Genomic DNA, 17,048 nt, shown 5'->3' with positions numbered 1-17,048 from the left:
AGGAATAAAATAAAGAGCAACACATAGAAGTTAAAAAGATGAAACCGTGAAAAAAAAATACAGACTTATAAGCTAAACGAAAAAAGTACACTGCAACAAGAACCGACCAGTTAGCTTCGAGGTACGATGGTGGTCTAACAAGCCAGTCGTCGTATGTTCGAATCTCGGCTGGGCGGTGCTTGCTAGATAGAGTCAGTAGGATCGTTGCACTGGCCCCGTAATTTTCCTATACTCTAACAGCCGGCTGCGAAGTCTGTCGATAAAGAAGGGTAATGTCTAAAGGCGGTATAAGCCCATGGCTTTACTTTGCTTTGCAACAAGAAAAAGAAAGCATAGAAGGTATTTATAAAAGGAATTGTAAAAAGTGAAAATTAAAAAATTAAGTAATAAGTAGAGTGTCAGAATTAAAACGTAAACTGTCGACTAAAAAAAATTAAAAAAATCAAGATTTAAATCAAACGATAAAAATAAAAACTGAAAAATTAAAAGCGAAAATCGAAAAGTGAAAAGTAAAAAGTAAAAAGTAAAAAGTAAAAAGTAAAAAGTAAAAAGTAAAAAGTAAAAAGTAAAAAGTAAAAAGTAAAAAGTAAAAAGTAAAAAGTAAAAAGTAAAAAGTAAAAAGTAAAAAGTAAAAAGTAAAAAGTAAAAAGTAAAAAGTAAAAAGTAAAAAGTAAAAAGTAAAAAGTAAAAAGTAAAAAGTAAAAAGTAAAAAGTAAAAAGTAAAAAGTAAAAAGTAAAAAGTAAAAAGTAAAAAGTAAAAAGTAAAAAGTAAAAAGTAAAAAGTAAAAAGTAAAAAGTAAAAAGTAAAAAGTAAAAAGTAAAAAGTAAAAAGTAAAAAGTAAAAAGTAAAAAGTAAAAAGTAAAAAGTAAAAAGTAAAAAGTAAAAAGTAAAAAGTAAAAAGTAAAAAGTAAAAAGTAAAAAGTAAAAAGTAAAAAGTAAAAAGTAAAAAGTAAAAAGTAAAAAGTAAAAAGTAAAAAGTAAAAAGTAAAAAGTAAAAAGTAAAAAGTAAAAAGTAAAAAGTAAAAAGTAAAAAGTAAAAAGTAAAAAGTAAAAAGTAAAAAGTAAAAAGTAAAAAGTAAAAAGTAAAAAGTAAAAAGTAAAAAGTAAAAAGTAAAAAGTAAAAAGTAAAAAGTAAAAAGTAAAAAGTAAAAAGTAAAAAGTAAAAAGTAAAAAGTAAAAAGTAAAAAGTAAAAAGTAAAAAGTAAAAAGTAAAAAGTAAAAAGTAAAAAGTAAAAAGTAGAAAGTAAAAGGTAAAAAGTAAAAAGTAAAAAGTAAAAAATGAAAAGAAAAAAGTAAAAAGTAAATGAAAAAGTTTAAGTTTAAGAAAATTCAATAGTTAAAAGTTTTCACTACACTCAAGTGAAAGTAAACTCAAGTGAAACGTTAAAAGTGAATTGTAAATAGCGAAAGTGAGAATTGAAAAGTGAAAACTAAGGAGTTAAAAGTGAAAAGTGTACAATTGATGGTAAAAATGATCGCTTTTTACGCAAAGGATACATTTCGTTGAAATCAAAACCGTGTAAAACAAGAAGGTAATTTTCAAAATTCGCATAATCAGTTATGTAAAATTCAAAACTACGCATAATAATAGACGCGTACAGCATATCCGCGTAAATAATGAAAATCACGTAAAAACCGTGCATATTCCTAATTCGCGCAAAAAGAGTCCCCTAGAACACAAACTGCGTAAAAGGCGGCTTCAGTGTTTTAGTCTCAAAATTTAAAACTCAAAACTCTAAAATCTGAACTCAAGTCAAAAGTAAAAGTTCAACAGTCAAAATTTAAAAGTCAAGACTCTAAACTTTAAAATGTTCATTATTACATCCTTAGAGTTCGGTGTTTAAAAATTAGATTTTAAACAGATGGAGAGAGAGATTCTTGACTTTGAAGTACTCAATACTCTAAACTCTATACCCCAAATTCAAAATTCAAGGCTCTAAACTCTAAGCTTTAACTCTAAACTCAAAACCCTTACCCTAGACTCTAAAATATACTCTAAATTCTAAACTCTGTACTCGAAATTTCAAATTCTAAACTATAAAATCTAAACTCCAAACTCGAAACTCAAAGCTTATAACTTAAAAGCCATAAGTCATAAGTCAAACGACAAAAGTAAAAAGTCAAACGACAAACGTCAAAAGTCAAAAATTAAAAGTTAAAAGCAAAAGGTCAAAAGTCAAAAATCAAAAGAGAAAACTAAAAACTGAAAAGTGAAAACTCAAAAGTTATAAGCAAAATGTCAAGAGTCAACAATCAAAAGCCAAAATCCAAAAGTCAAAATTCAACAATCTAAAGTGAAAAGTGAGAAGTCAAAAGCCAAAATCCAAAAGTTTAAAGTCAAAAGTCAAAGGTCAAAAGTGAAAAGTGAAAAGTGAGAAGTCAAAAGTTAAAAGCCAAAAGTTAAAAGTCAAAAGTCAAAAGTCAAAAGTCAAAAGTCAAAAGTCAAAAGTCAAAAGTCAAAAGTCAAAAGTCAAAAGTCAAAAGTCAAAAGTCAAAAGTCAAAAGTCAAAAGTCAAAAGTCAAAAGTCAAAAGTCGAAAGTCAAAAGTCCAAAGTCCAAAGTCCAAAGTCCAAAGTTCAAAGTCCAAAGTCCAAAGTCAAAAGTCAAAAGTCAAAAGTCAAAAGTCAAAAGTCAAAAGTCAAAAGTCAAAAGTCAAAAGTCAAAAGTCAAAAGTCAAAAGTCAAAAGTCAAAAGTCAAAAGTCAAAAGTCAAAATTCAAAAGTCAAAAGTCGACCGAAAAAATTAATAACTATTCTGGGTTGTCATTTAAAACACTGATTCGCATTCGCCAATTTCCACGAAATTGCTGATAGCATCCTTCTTTGCAAATGACTGATTTGAAGTATAATTGCCTTACAACTAACATGTGGACAGCCAGTTAAAATATCAATTAACTAACGTCCTCTGCATCTTACTAGTTCCGTTCGACATTCTACTTTACACCTATTTGCATACTTAACAGAATACAATTGAAACTCTGCAAAACATTGCTAGCAACTAACTGCCGTAAAGCAGCAAATGAAACGCTTCAAAACTATTCTCTGATAAGGTCACTGATTTGTCTCGCTTTGAGAACTGCTGCGTCACGACACATGTATAAATATTCCTTTAGCTGTTTCCGAGCAAGATAACAGTCCCGAATAAATTGTACTACAAGGATGGATACAATCTGGCAAAAGGATTACCGCTCACTTTTTTATGACGTTTCACTTTCAGGACATCAAATTGGACTAGATGTAATGCTTAAAGATAAAATCGATTAAAGAAGAGAAGTGGATTTTTACTTTAACAAAATTGTTTACTTTCAAGACACCAAATTTGCTTAGGTAAAATGTTCAAACGATAAAACCGGTTTGGCATTCTGGTGTTTAACTGTCGTCCCTACCTGCGAAGCAACTTTACTTACATTTTCATTATTAAGCGTATAAAAGATTGTTATAAATGTGTTACTATAAAATTACTGGACATATTATATTCGTTCAGTGGTATAGTAGCTATCAGCATTTGACATCTTTCATTCAAATGTTACGCTTCTATTTTTGTTTTCACAAAGTGCTATCCGGTATAGTAAACAAAATCGTAGTCTTACGACAAAATATTCAAAATAGTATTGACAATTGAATCAAAATTTGCTCGTTTTTCCTCCCTGTGGGCGTCGAGGTATGATGCTGGTCTAATAAGCCAGTGGTCGTATGTTCGATTCTCAGCTGGGAGAGGCTGTTAGGAGTCAATAGGAGCGTAGCAACTGGCCCTTCAATTGTCCTGTACTCTAACAGCTGGCTGCGAAGTATGTCGAATAAAAACAGAAGGTCAAGTTTCGATAACGGAATGTAGCACCTAGGCTTTGCTTTTGCTTTGCTTTGATTCAGTTGTCAATATTATTTTGTATATTTTTAAAGTTACATCATGCACTTTAGTCGCTGGCAAATTTTCTCTAGGTAAAAATGACTTTTTTAGGACATTTTTTGTAGTTACAAATACTGACAATAATTTTCAGTCAACAGATAATAGCTCTGTACGTAAAAAAAAATTTTCCCACAAGGAACGCAACATTCGGAATTCGGAGCTTAGCATGGCAGGGTGGAACTAATAATTATTTTGTGTTCAGGCAATTGGCTCGTGAGGTCAGCTTCTAATCTCATGATGACCAACCAGTGTTAACTAGTAATGTATATACATATAGGAAGCAATTTAATATTTAGTTATGATTAAAGTTGATTTCTAGAGAAATTTTGGTGAAAAACTATATCAATCTTAGCTCTTGCAGAGCTATACAATGCAATCAATTGCGTTAGCTAGAAGTCATAAGCGTCTGTACTATACTTCTGGGTACACACAGAAATAAAATAAAGACCAAATTGTACATTGATCATAAAAGAATAGAACTTTGCATCGAAACCGCAGAACAAGTTGTAAAGTGATTCCTATTTATTCTCTGCTAGAAGACTCCCGATGAAGTACATTGCTCAAAGTGTGTACTCATGTGAGAAGTGCGAGGCATTGATCTGAGAGATAATTGTAGTTCAAGCGTCACCGTCATGTTACAAACGGCCTCTCTTATCGGAGTGTGCGTAGGATCAGTGCATAAGTCCTGAAATTCCTCTGTGTGTGCGCCCACCCTTCTGCTACAGAGAGGGTACACCTGATCCACCAACAAACAAACAAGTTGTTGGGTGTGTTATTTTTTTCTCTCGTGTGGACGCACACGTGTTCAGTGTTAACTACAGGTATCTTAAGAAATTAATATCGTCACATGATAAAGCTGTGAAATGCTTCCATTCCAGTACAGTGCACAAATCAACCATTCAAGCACGCTGAGATGATTCTTTTCAATCATCAATTACGAATGTGACAATTCCTAATTAACCAATGAACAGCAAAGTGCTGGAAACACTGCGTAATAGAGTAGATCTAGGTATAGACCCAACTATAGACCAGTCCAGCCTAGCACAGCCAGAAGTGTACATATAGCAACATTAATATTTAAGCACGCACGTCGTCGTTGTCTTTACTGAGAGCTGCCACACACAAAATAACGAAACTTTGCTCTGACTTGATGGACGACCAGTGCGTGTCGCATACGAAAAATTGAGTGGTTTCTAATTTCACTTCTAGCTTGTTGCCTGGCCCGGTGGCTATGGCATTTTGTTGTTCCTCACAACGACGTGAACAGCTTTGGGGCTTGCTCCATTATCGATGAAATGACAAAATCAATAAATTTATTTGAATAACTAGTTTGGTGTGGTGATTCGTCACATTGATCGGATTTCTTTTACAGGAGAAAAATAAAATCTAAATTTCAATTTTGATAAAAAGGGCTCAGTAAAAGTTGATTTCGACGTTATTGTCAAACATGTCTTGTTTGGCAATAAAAAATAATTTAATTACGTTCAAAAACATGTTCACAAAATTTGTTGAGTCATTAAATTGTAATATATTTCAACCTTCTTATTTTCAGTTCAATATATGTTTTATATATTTATGTCGCTTATTTTTCTAAATTACAATTCGTGAGGAAACACTTCTCAAGGCAACAAATCTCTAGGTTGCGCTTCTCATCGCTTGCGGAAGTAAAAGGCGATGGCATTGGTACAGTAGTAAACTACTCGAAAGTTAAAAGTTCCGGCAGATTTCGGTTTTTCGTACATTGGGTTGCACTTTAAACTTGCTTAATAGTATTAGCAGTGATATAAAATTTCGAAAGCTTTCGTGTAACTTTTTATGCTACATACAGCCAGCATTCAACAACTAACACACAAGTGCACATTATTGAAATTAAAGAAAACTTTTTTCTTGATTGAATTCCACTATTAATTTTTTTCACGACAATGCGTATTTCGCGTACGACTCGCAGCCTTCATCAGAGTCTGTTTTCGAAGTTTGAAACGCATAGCTGATGCTAAGACATGTGTACCTAAACTACAGCTGGTGTGAGCACTTCACGAATACTCTCTAAGCCGGGGCAGGATTTGCTGTCAACCTGCTAAAGAAGAAGTCCCAAATTTGTGTTACAAACATAACAAAATTAATGATATACGATGTGCAGATATCAGTGCCTTGGTTAAACCCCCACCGCTACAGTTGACAGTGGCAAATCTTCTTCTATATCTGGGTCATTCCACGTTAAGTGTCCGAGTCACCTGTAATCGGCCTTCTCGGATTTTCACCAAATTCGGCCAGATTGTTCGTTTTGGGTCAAGAAGCAAAAATCTCAAGTTTGGTGCCGATTGGACTTTCGCTCGATTTTTGGGAACTCCTCCTTTTATTGGAAAAAAGCCTCATTTTCGTCAAATTAGCTTATTTTCTTTTGCTCATATCTTCGTAAATATGCAGCTTAGAAAGAAACTCTACATCTACACTGTTCTACATTTTCATGGGAAATCATCCCATCATCATCCCTCAACTTTCATATTCTGCTAAGACGCTCAAAAACAAACTTTAGTTGTATTATATACTGTTTATGCTATTTGCTTATTGCTAGGAAACTTTATTTTGTTTATGATTTTACATGAGAAATTGAGAATTGTTTGTTTCAAAATGCTATATCTCGAGAAAGGGATGATAATTTTGAGTGATTCTTATGTAAAAAAGTCTGAGGAACACGATGGTGTTGAAATTTTCGAGATTAAATTGTACTCAATGAGAGAAAAATACAAATTTAGTTTTCAGATCAAAAATAAAAGTATTTGGCAGCACTGCCGTCCGAGGAGTCCGAACCTCAGATGATTTCCCATGAAAATGTGAACAGAGTTATTTTCTAAACTGAATATTTACGAAGATATAAGCAAAAGAAAATAAGCTAATTTGACAAAAATGAGGCTTTTTCCAATAAAAGGGAGAGTTCCCACAAATCGAGGGAAAGTCCAATCGACACCAAACTTGAGATTTTTGCTTTTTGACCCAAAACGAACAATCTGGCTAAATTTGGTGAAAATCCGAGAAGGTCGATTACAAGTTTGTACTTTTTCTCGGTCACTTGACGTGGAATGACCCATCTATCTTTCTATCTATCTATACCTATAAAGAAGGATTTCTGTCTGTCTGTCTGTCTGTCTGTCTGTCTGTCTGTCTGTCTATCTGTCTGTCTGTCTGTCTGTCCTGTGTTCCTTATAGAATCAAAAACTACTGAACCAATCGGCGTGAAAATTTGCATGTAGAGGTTTTTGGGGCCAGGAAAGGTTTTAGTGATGGTTGGAGACCCCTCCCCCCATTAAGAGGGAGGGCTCCCATACAAATGAAACACAAATTTCTGCATAACTCGAGAACTAATCAAGCAAATAGAACGAAATTTGGCATGTGGGTGTTTTCGGTGACAAGAATTTATTCTAGGGTAATTTGAGACCCCTCCCCTCTTTATAAGGGGAATTATAACTCCTCTCCCCTTTAAGAGGGGGGGTTTCCATACAAATTTCCTCATAACTCGAGAACTAATCAAGCAAATGGAACCAAATTTGGCAAGTTTTCGAGGGCAAGAAAATTTTCTATGTTGAATTAGGACCCCTCCTCACTTTAAGAGGGGGGGCTCCTGTACAAATGAAATACCAATTTCCTCATAACTCGAGAACTAATCAAGCAAATGGAACCAAATTTGGCATGTGTGTGTTTTTGGAGACAAAATTTTTTTCTATGATGAATTGGGACCCCTCCCCACTTTAAGTGGGGGGGGGGCTCCTATACAAACGAAATACAAATTTCCTTATAACTCGAGAGCTAATCCAGCAAATGGAACCAAATTTGGCATGTAGGTGTTTTTGGAGGCAAGAATTTTTTCTATGATGAATAAGAACCTCTCCCCACTTTAGGATGGGGGGCTCCTATACAAATGAAATACAAATTTCCTCATAACTCGAGAACTAATCAAGCAAATAGAACCAAATTTGGCATGTGGGTGTTTTCGGTGACAAGAATTTATTCTATGGTAAATTGAGACCCCTCCCTCTTTATAAGAGGAATTATAACTCCTCTCCCCTTTAAGAGGGGGGCTTCCATACAAATTTCCTCATAACTCGAGAACTAATCAAGCAAATGCAACCAAATTTGGCATGTGAAGGTTTTCGAGAGCAAGACAATTTTCTATGGTGATTCAGGACCCCTCCCCACTTTAAGAGGAGGGGCTCCTGTACAAATGAAATACAAATTTCCTCATAACTCGAGAACTAATCAAGCGAATTGAACCAAATTTGGCGTATGTGTGTTTTTGGAGACAATTTTTTTTTCAATGATGAATTGGGACCCATCCCCACTTTAGGAGGGGGGGTCCTATACAAACGAAATACAAATTTCCTCATAACTCGAGAACTAATCCAGCAAATGGAACCAAATTTGGCGTGTAGGTGTTTTTGGAGGCAAGAATTTTTTCTGTGATGAATTAGGACCTATTCCCACATTAGGAGGGGAGGCTCCAATACAAATGAAATACAAATTTCCCCTTAACTCGAGAACTAATCAAGCAAATAGAACCAAATTCGGCATGTGGAGGTTTTTGGAGGCAAAAATATTTTCTACGGTGAATTAGGATCCTTCCACACTTCAAGAGGGGGGGCTTCTACACAAATGAAATACAAATTTCCTCATAATTCGAGAACTAATCAAGCAAATGGAACCATATTTGGCATGTGGGTGTTTTTGGAGGCAACCATTTTTCGCATTATGAATTAGGACTTCTTACCTTTTTAGGAGGGGGGGGGGGGCTCCCATTCAAACGAAATACAAATTTGCTCATAACTTTAGAACTAATCAAGCAAATGGAACCAAATTTGGCATGTGAGAGTTTTAGATGGCAGAATTTTTTTTCTGTGGTGTATACGACCCCTTTCCCTTTTAAGAGGGTGGGTCCCATACAAATGAAATACCTTATGAAATACCTTTCCTTATAATTTGAGTACTAATCAAGCAAATGGAACCAAATTTAGCATGTAGGAGATTTTTGAGTCTTGAATTTATTTTATGATAGTTAGAGACCTCTCACCCCTGTGGTAGGGGGATATGGACTCTCATACAAATAAAACAGAAATTTTTACGAAACTCAAAAACTAATCCAACTCGAGAAATTCGAGACTCTTCCATAAAACATTAATCAATAACAAGACCACAAAAACTATCTATAGTAACACTAGATCATTCAGGACGAGCCGGTCGCGAGTGTTGCCGGTGACCCGCCGTCGGAAGCGCCGCCCACTGGGCTTGCAAAACTCGAGATAGTGACAAAGATCATCCGAGATTCATGATTTATGTACAACACAGGTTAATTTGTGGCAATACGAAGTTTGTCGGGTCAGCTAGTATCTATATATATAAAACTGAGCGTGAGTATATTTGCATGTATGTTCTACCATAACTCCAGAACGCCTTGACCGATCTCCACCAAACTTGGCACATATATTCCTTGGTATTAAGGAATCAGCACTGGGGGGTTGTTAAGCGAGGGGGTTCGTAACAGGGGGGGAGGGTGGTTAGGCCATAATTCTGAAATGCCTGGACGGTTCTTTACCAAACCTGGCATACGTGTTCCTTGGCATAAAGGAATCAAAACTCAGAGGGTTGACAAAAGGGGGTAGGAGTTCATAACAGAGGGGGTGGCCATAACTCCGAAATGCCTGGACAATTCTTCATCAACCTTGGCACACATGTTCCTTGACATTAGAAAACCACCACTGGGAAGCTGATAAAAGGGGGGAATCTCTAACAAGGGGAAGAACGATCTAAATAAGTAAAAGGGGTTGCGTTTCTCCTTCTTGCATTTAAACCGATTGCAGTTCTGCAACTGACTTTGAGGAAAGAGGGGTGTTCCACCGAGGAGGAATATATGGTAAAAAAACCTTTGTTCCGTTTCCATTATAGCGATTTTCATTGAGCAAACCGATGCATAATTAGCTACGTGACAGAAGGGGGAGATGACTGGGAAGGAACCGACATGTAGGGGGACGAAGAACGTGAGTAAGAATGTGCGTTCCGCCATAGCTCCGGAACTTTTGGACTGTTCTTCATCAAACGTCGTTTGTCAGACACACGTTTTTTTACATAAAAGAATCAGCGCAGGGGGGGTTGACAAAAGAGGGAGACGGTCTCTTACAACGGGGAAGAAGGTTCAAATGGGAAAAGGGAATACGTTTCTTTGGTATTTGGAATGATGGCAGTCGTACAAGTGGCTAGATTAGAAAGGGAGAATAGGGTGGCCTTTAAAAAGGGAGAGGTTCAAAAACGTAAAAAAGGTTTTGCCTCGATTTAAAGGGTTACCGAGACGAAGACAGATTTACAAGTGGCTAGGGGACAACAGAAGGGGAACTGACAAAGGGAGTAGACACATTTAAATGAAGAAAAAATGTTTTGTTTCTTGCATTATGAGAATTTTCGTTACAACAAATGTACAAATGAGTGAGAGGCAACCCAGCAAACAATTTGGATTGTAAAGGGTGTCCCACATCAAATTGCATCACGATAGAAACGCTGTAGAAAATTACCCATTGTCGTGTACCCATCAACGTCGTGAATTTTTTTTTTTTTGTATGCCAGAAGGACATTGGGTTAAAAGGCCACTGCGACAGTCTTAATGATCGTCTTTTGTGGCAGGCCCCGATTGCTGTACACAGTTTACGGACCGTTCATACCCATTGATGGAGTTGGCTGCCCGTGAAGATACTGATTTTCGCATGCCTGTACTTTCGTTTCAAGCATATTGTTGCACAGATGTATATTGCATATACTTCTGCTTGAAAAACGGTGGGCCACTTTCCTAATGAGATAGTTTCCCTGATGCCGGGTCCGTAGACTCCGGAGCCTGTGCAGGCCCCCATTTTTGAACCATCTGTAAAAAAGCAGATAGTTCCAGATGGAAGATCGGGCCCTCCATTATTCCACATTGAGCGATCTGTTTCAAACACCTCATGTGGAACGTCCATATTGGGCCTAGCTTCCATGCAGTCAGAGACTGAAGTTACTAAGGGTGTCAGATTGAACTCCCGAAGTATGCGAAGATGACCGATTTGGTCACCTTCGAGAATAGTTTTACTCCTTTGCAACCGTAGTGCGCCGAGCTCTGCTTCGACGTCGTGAATTTATTTTGCGCAAGCGGAAAAATGCGGAAAATTCTCAAATCTCTCATCCGGCAGCTTCCGGGGCTACTGTACTTCACCGCCCAGCACAAGTTTGATGTTCTGGAGGAAGTAAGGATGCAGAAACTTACAATATTTGCCAAGAAATACATGATTTGGCAAGCGATCTGCTCATGTGGCAAACGGAGTGCGCCGTTCGTGGCTACCGGGACTGTAAACAGGAAGCTCTACCTCAAGGAGTGTCTATAGAAGCGTCTACTTCCTCTGTTGAAGCAACACGAGGCGCGTACGATCTTCTGGCCGGATCTAGTTTCGTGCCACTATTTAAAGGATGTTCTGGAGTGATACGAAGCCAACAGGGTTACTTTCGTACCCAAGGACATGAGAGACCCCCCCCCACCCACCGGAACTAAGGCCCAATGAAAAATACCCTATTATGATAACAGCGCGAGGAACCGTGGGTTAAGTTCAAATTCAATTTCAAATCCAATTTCATGTTCTATTTTATGTCACATTTAAAGTCCCATTACAACATCAGTTTGAAATCCAATTATAAGTCCTCCCAGCTAGCACCAACTCGTATATCAATGTACGAGAACTATCGTAAATATCCCCTAACAAACTCGAAATCGAAACTAAAGCTGGATAAAGTGGGATCAAGTTGATTTTTTGTCGTATATAATGATAATGACTGACATACATACGATTTTCAGCACAGAATCGTAGAGTAGTATAGATCGACTCGCGCTTAATCGGATATTATCGTATGTAAATACTTATATAGTCGTAACGCTCAAAATTATTCGTAATAACGTATATCGCCTCCAGAATAGTACAGATATGCCGATTTTGCGCGTGAAATACGATTATCTGCATATTAGGATGCATATCTGTACGTAATGCTGATTTTTACCTTGTTTATGCATATGAAAATGCTAGCTGGGCTGTTTCCATTTCAATTTCTGGTTAAATTTCTAGTCAACTTTTACTCCAGATTCACAATGTCATGTACAATTTCAAATCCAATTACAATCTAAACTGAGGTTGTCCTTTGCCGATTAGCTGTCTTGCCGAAAATTCAAAGTTTGCAACATGGTTCGGATGGTTTCCTCCTTGAAACCATTCAACCTGGCGGTTTTGAAAATATATTTTAATTCAGTCTCTTTTCCTTCCTTACTCAGTGGAAGAGTTTCCACGCGATGAATCATATGCTGAAAAGAGACCATTTTGTTTTGAAAAGTTGTTGTTGTCTGTTGTTTTGTTCCTTCTCGAATGTAAGATTAACACAAAGATTGTGGATATTATTGGTTATTTCCAAGACAGTATCAAAGTCCTCTCGTTTCAAATTGTAAACAAATGTTGTCCACATATCTCTACCAGCGATCTAATAAAGCATTTATTTTCTTTAACTTATTTTGTATGTTTGCCATAAATAGCTCACATAAGAAAGGTGATAGAGGATTTCCCATTGAGGCTCTCTTCGTTTTGCCTCTAAATTCGAAATAATTTCCCACCGTAGAAAGTTGGGTCAGTCTCAAATAGCCCTAAACCTTTGTTCTCCACTCAGTTACACTACGTCATTAAAGCAGTCAATTTTCTAAAACAGTACTAATAGTTTGCTTTACCTTTTGGACGGGAAGACCTTGTCATTTTATTTCTAATATCCTGGTAGTTGAATTCGCAAATGTATAAACTTGCCGTTGCGGTCCTGGGAAGCAAAATCATGCTTATATGTGATTGGTTGATTCGTTAATTCTTGACAGTGATTAATAATTATGCTTATTTATAATGATTTGACAAATTTCTATTATATTTGCTATATCAACCAAAGCTGAAAAAATTTCTGATCGACTGATGCAAATATCTCAAAAATCCATTGAAAAATACCTGAGTTACAAGCACGCAAATTGTAACCACCTTTCTTTACTTTATATTTATTTACTGATCGCACAGACAGTTCAATTAGAAGTATAGAAATTTATATGACATATCCTTTCCAAAACTTGAAAAAAGGAAAAATTTTTTTGCATAAATTAAAATTACAAATGGAAAATGAGTAGAATTACTCGAATGAGGTTTTGGAGTGGAATTTAAATGTATGATAACGACTTTGAAACATGAATTACGGTTCGTACCCCGACCTAGACATGCCAGCGTGTGAGATAGACACAAGAATAATATTGTTTCCCACTTAATCAGGTACTACAAAACGGTTTATGTCATAGTCAGTCAAATTAAACCTAATTTTAATATTTACACAGCCAGCTCTTATCTAGAGGAGACGAGTACCAGATTTTTGGCATATCAAATTTCAGCCCACTTTTTCGCTTTCTGCCAATAGCGACGCAACGACCGGTCTCAAACTAGAAGTCTAAAATCGTTCAACAGTACCTATATGCATTTTACCGCATGCTGCAGTGCATCTTCTTTTATAAATTACCAGCTAGAAACTGATCGAGATTGACATCAATCAAAACCCATTAGCACCAATTAACCGAAACAATAATTTCCAGTGTACACCGCGGCTCTACATCTGACCCCAAAATAACTGTTATCAGAACAAGTGACAGCAAGCAACGTTCCGTACACAATTACAGCAAACACCTATAGATACTATGACTTTGATAAGCTTCACAGTGTGATATCAGCTCGGTATTCCTTGCCCGTAGCTCTGACTGCCAGACAGCAAAGAGTATATCCGAACTGAACTGAAGTTTTAATATTTTTTATCAACCAACTCAAGCTCTACGTTCTTACGCGGTTGCTTACGTACAGTTGACCTCATAAATTAAGCACTCACTTTTGTATGTCTCACAGATGCTTACATCTTACAAACAACACACGCATAAACACGCGAATCGAGTACCAGACACCACAATATTTACTAATTATAGCAACCAAAACACTTCACCGATCTAAATAACAATGTCTACTAGTTAATTATCTATACCGAATCACTTTTACACTAATCAATTTACTACTATTGCACATTGTTTCGAAGTTAAAGCAACTAAATAATCCTTCGATTCACTTCAAACCATCTTTTTTTCCGCGGCCTTTGCTCAGTCGATTATATCGATTTTGACAGCTAACCCCCGGTTGACATTCTTTCGGCAAGCTGTGAGTTTTTAGTAGCACCGCGACTCGAATCGATAATACTACGGAAAACAGAGGCGACTATACTGTTTTCGCGCTGGCCCGGTTTTTGCGTCTCTATCGACGGCTCGTCTAACAGCATGCTATCTCGCGGGTGCGATGAATAAAATCAGCGAGGGTGAGCGAAATAGCAGCGTCCGTATAGTCTGTCCTGTGCCCGATGGTGTATAGTGGTTTGGTTGCTGCCGTCAATGACAGATATTAAATTTGAATGGAGCATGCGCAGTCAGTCACTATACTGTCGATACAGTGAATATCGTTTCAGCAAGCATCGTCGTGGGCGAAATGGCGAAAAGCTAGCAGCGCTCGCAGTGAGTAACCGCCACCCAGGGTGTTAGCCCTGAAAGGGAATCTGATTGATTCACTACTCGTAGGTAGACCTATTGGATGCTGATGTAAATTCGCTCAAGGTGTCAGGGTTACCCCTTGAACCCAATTACACTTGGTGATAGCTTGTGCGTCATATTATGAATTATAAACCGCCTCCGATCAGAACATCCTAATAAAAATATTTCTCTACAACTCCGGGTGATATTTCTATCAATGTGTGTGACTATTGTGAAAGGAAAATTCGAGAAACACAAAAATATTCACCACAATTTAATTTAGTTGTTATTTATAACAACTCTATTAGATCATTGCAAAATATTTTTAAAGTTTGAAATTGTCTTGGAAAATCGGAGGTCAAAAAACCCTTTTTTATAACTTGTTTTAAAACATTTATTTTTTTTCGCCACCCCCTTCACTTGCTCAACACCGGAAGGACAAAAAACTTTATAAAATATTTGTAATGGCCTTATGTAGCAGAATAAAACGAAAAACGTTTTCTTTAACTCGTATTGGAGATTCTGCTAAGACGCTTAACATAATAACTTTTAATCAGTTAAAAGTGGAGCTAGAAATGAAACATGAAATTATACTAGAAACATACTAGGACATTGAACTAGATTTGAGTTAACATTTTGAAACATGACACGAAGTTTTAAATGAAATTTGGACGTTTTATCTCTTTTTCGTCCTTTTTTTTTCTGTTTTCTAGTCCCGTTTCTCCATTTTTGTTTCGTTTTTCTTCCTTTCAATACCATTTTGTTTTTTCAATTTGTTTCTTTTCCTTCAGTTTTTCCTCTTTTTCTTTCGGTTTTCTTTTTTCTGTCTCGTTTTCTGTTTCAATGTTCAGTTGTATTTTACTTTTTTCAGTTCTTTTTTTCTTTTGTTTTTCACTTATTTTTCAAAATTTTCTTTCATGTTTTCCATGTTTTCCTTTTTTTCGTCTCCAGCTTTCGTCTTTTTGTAACTCTCCTCTTTGTTGTTTTTCATCTTCGTCTGTATCGCTTATCATCTTTTAGATACCCCGTTTTTTTGTCATTTTAATCCCGTTTCTGGCTTTTTTCTTTTTCTATACTCTCCGGCTTTCCTATTTTATCTCCCGTTTTTAGTATTATTTCTCCACAGTTTCAACTTTGCCTTTCTGTCTGTCTGTCTGTCTGTCTGTCTGTCTGTCTGTCTGTCTGTCTGTCTGTCTGTCTGTCTGTCTGTCTGTCTGTCTGTCTGTCTGTCTGTCTGTCTGTCTGTCTGTCTGTCTGTCTGTCTGTCTGTCTGTCTGTCTGTCTGTCTGTCTGTCTGTCTGTCTGTCTGTCTGTCTGTCTGTCTGTCTGTCTGTCTGTCTGTCTGTCTGTCTGTCTGTCTGTCTGTCTGTCTGTCTGTCTGTCTGTCTGTCTGTCTGTCTGTCTGTCTGTCTGTCTGTCTGTCTGTCTGTCTGTCTGTCTGTCTGTCTGTCTGTCTGTCTGTCTGTCTGTCTGTCTGTCTGTCTGTCTGTCTGTCTGTCTGTCTGTCTGTCTGTCTGTCTGTCTGTCTGTCTGTCTGTCTGTCTGTCTGTCTGTCTGTCTGTCTGTCTGTCTGTCTGTCTGTCTGTCTGTCTGTCTGTCTGTCTGTCTGTCTGTCTGTCTGTCTGTCTGTCTGTCTGTCTGTCTGTCTGTCTGTCTGTCTGTCTGTCTGTCTGTCTGTCTGTCTGTCTGTCTGTCTGTCTGTCTGTCTGTCTGTCTGTCTGTCTGTCTGTCTGTCTGTCTGTCTGTCTGTCTGTCTGTCTGTCTGTCTGTCTGTCTGTCTGTCTGTCTGTCTGTCTGTCTGTCTGTCTGTCTGTCTGCGTTTTTTTATATTTTCTCTCTCTATTTCTCTTTCTTTCTTTTTGCTTTTGCTCTCTTTCTTTCTTTCTCTTTCTTTTACTTCTTTCTCTTTCTTTCTTTCGTAATGTACACTCAGAAAGATCGAATACGAATATGATTTGACGTCGGGGAAATAATTGAGATGGAAAATATTTGATCATGGGCCACATTCCAACGGTATTTGGACTTCTGAGTTTTGTTTCGACAGCCTTACCGGCTATTGTTAGTATGTAGGACAGCGGGGCTAGTAGTACAATCTTATTGACTCTAACTCTACAGTCTCTTCCAGTAGAGATTCGAACATACGGAGACTGGCTTGTTATACCACACCTCTAGGTCAACAGTATTAGGTCTTTAGTACGCTTCTTAGTTGACCTCAAGATGTGACAGTGGTCATTGTAGGTTCAAATCTCGGCTCTAGGATAGCCTGAAAGGGTTAATAGGATCGAAGCACAGTACAATTATGTATGCTCTAACAGCTGTCTGCGATTACTGCCGAATAAAGATAGAAGGTCAAATTCCGAAAGCGGAATATGGATTTGCTTTACTGTTAAGTGAATATTATACAGCTAAACACATTCACACAAACCATCTCATGTAAAAAATATTTATTTTTCCAATGATTTATCTCTCAACCCGCAATCATTCCTCATCAAAGGTAAACCAAGCAACCGTTAT

At 36.9% G+C, this 17,048-nt stretch overlaps 1 protein-coding gene across 8 annotated transcripts in view; it reads right to left on the bottom strand.

Annotated features, from left to right (window-relative positions):
• Window positions 1–17,048, bottom strand: part of LOC128741600 (facilitated trehalose transporter Tret1-like) — a 546,799-nt gene that overhangs the window by 78,118 nt on the left and 451,633 nt on the right. For 4 of the 8 annotated variants that reach the window (XM_053837535.1, XM_053837533.1, XM_053837536.1 and 1 more), the window contains exon 1: window positions 13,853–14,139. The exons of 1 other annotated variant lie outside the window; for it this stretch is intronic. The gene's annotated coding sequence lies outside the window, so the exon portion shown is untranslated. Of the gene's footprint in view, window positions 1–13,809; window positions 14,140–17,048 lie in introns of those variants that run through there. 3 more of the 8 variants (XM_053837534.1, XM_053837537.1, XM_053837538.1) reach the window with 3 other exon arrangements.

Source organism: Sabethes cyaneus, chromosome 3 (assembly GCF_943734655.1).
Source record: "Sabethes cyaneus chromosome 3, idSabCyanKW18_F2, whole genome shotgun sequence".
Lineage (NCBI taxonomy): Eukaryota > Metazoa > Arthropoda > Insecta > Diptera > Culicidae > Sabethes > Sabethes cyaneus.
Note: the sequence above shows the minus strand (reverse complement) of the source record. Positions and strands in the feature narration are given on the sequence as shown.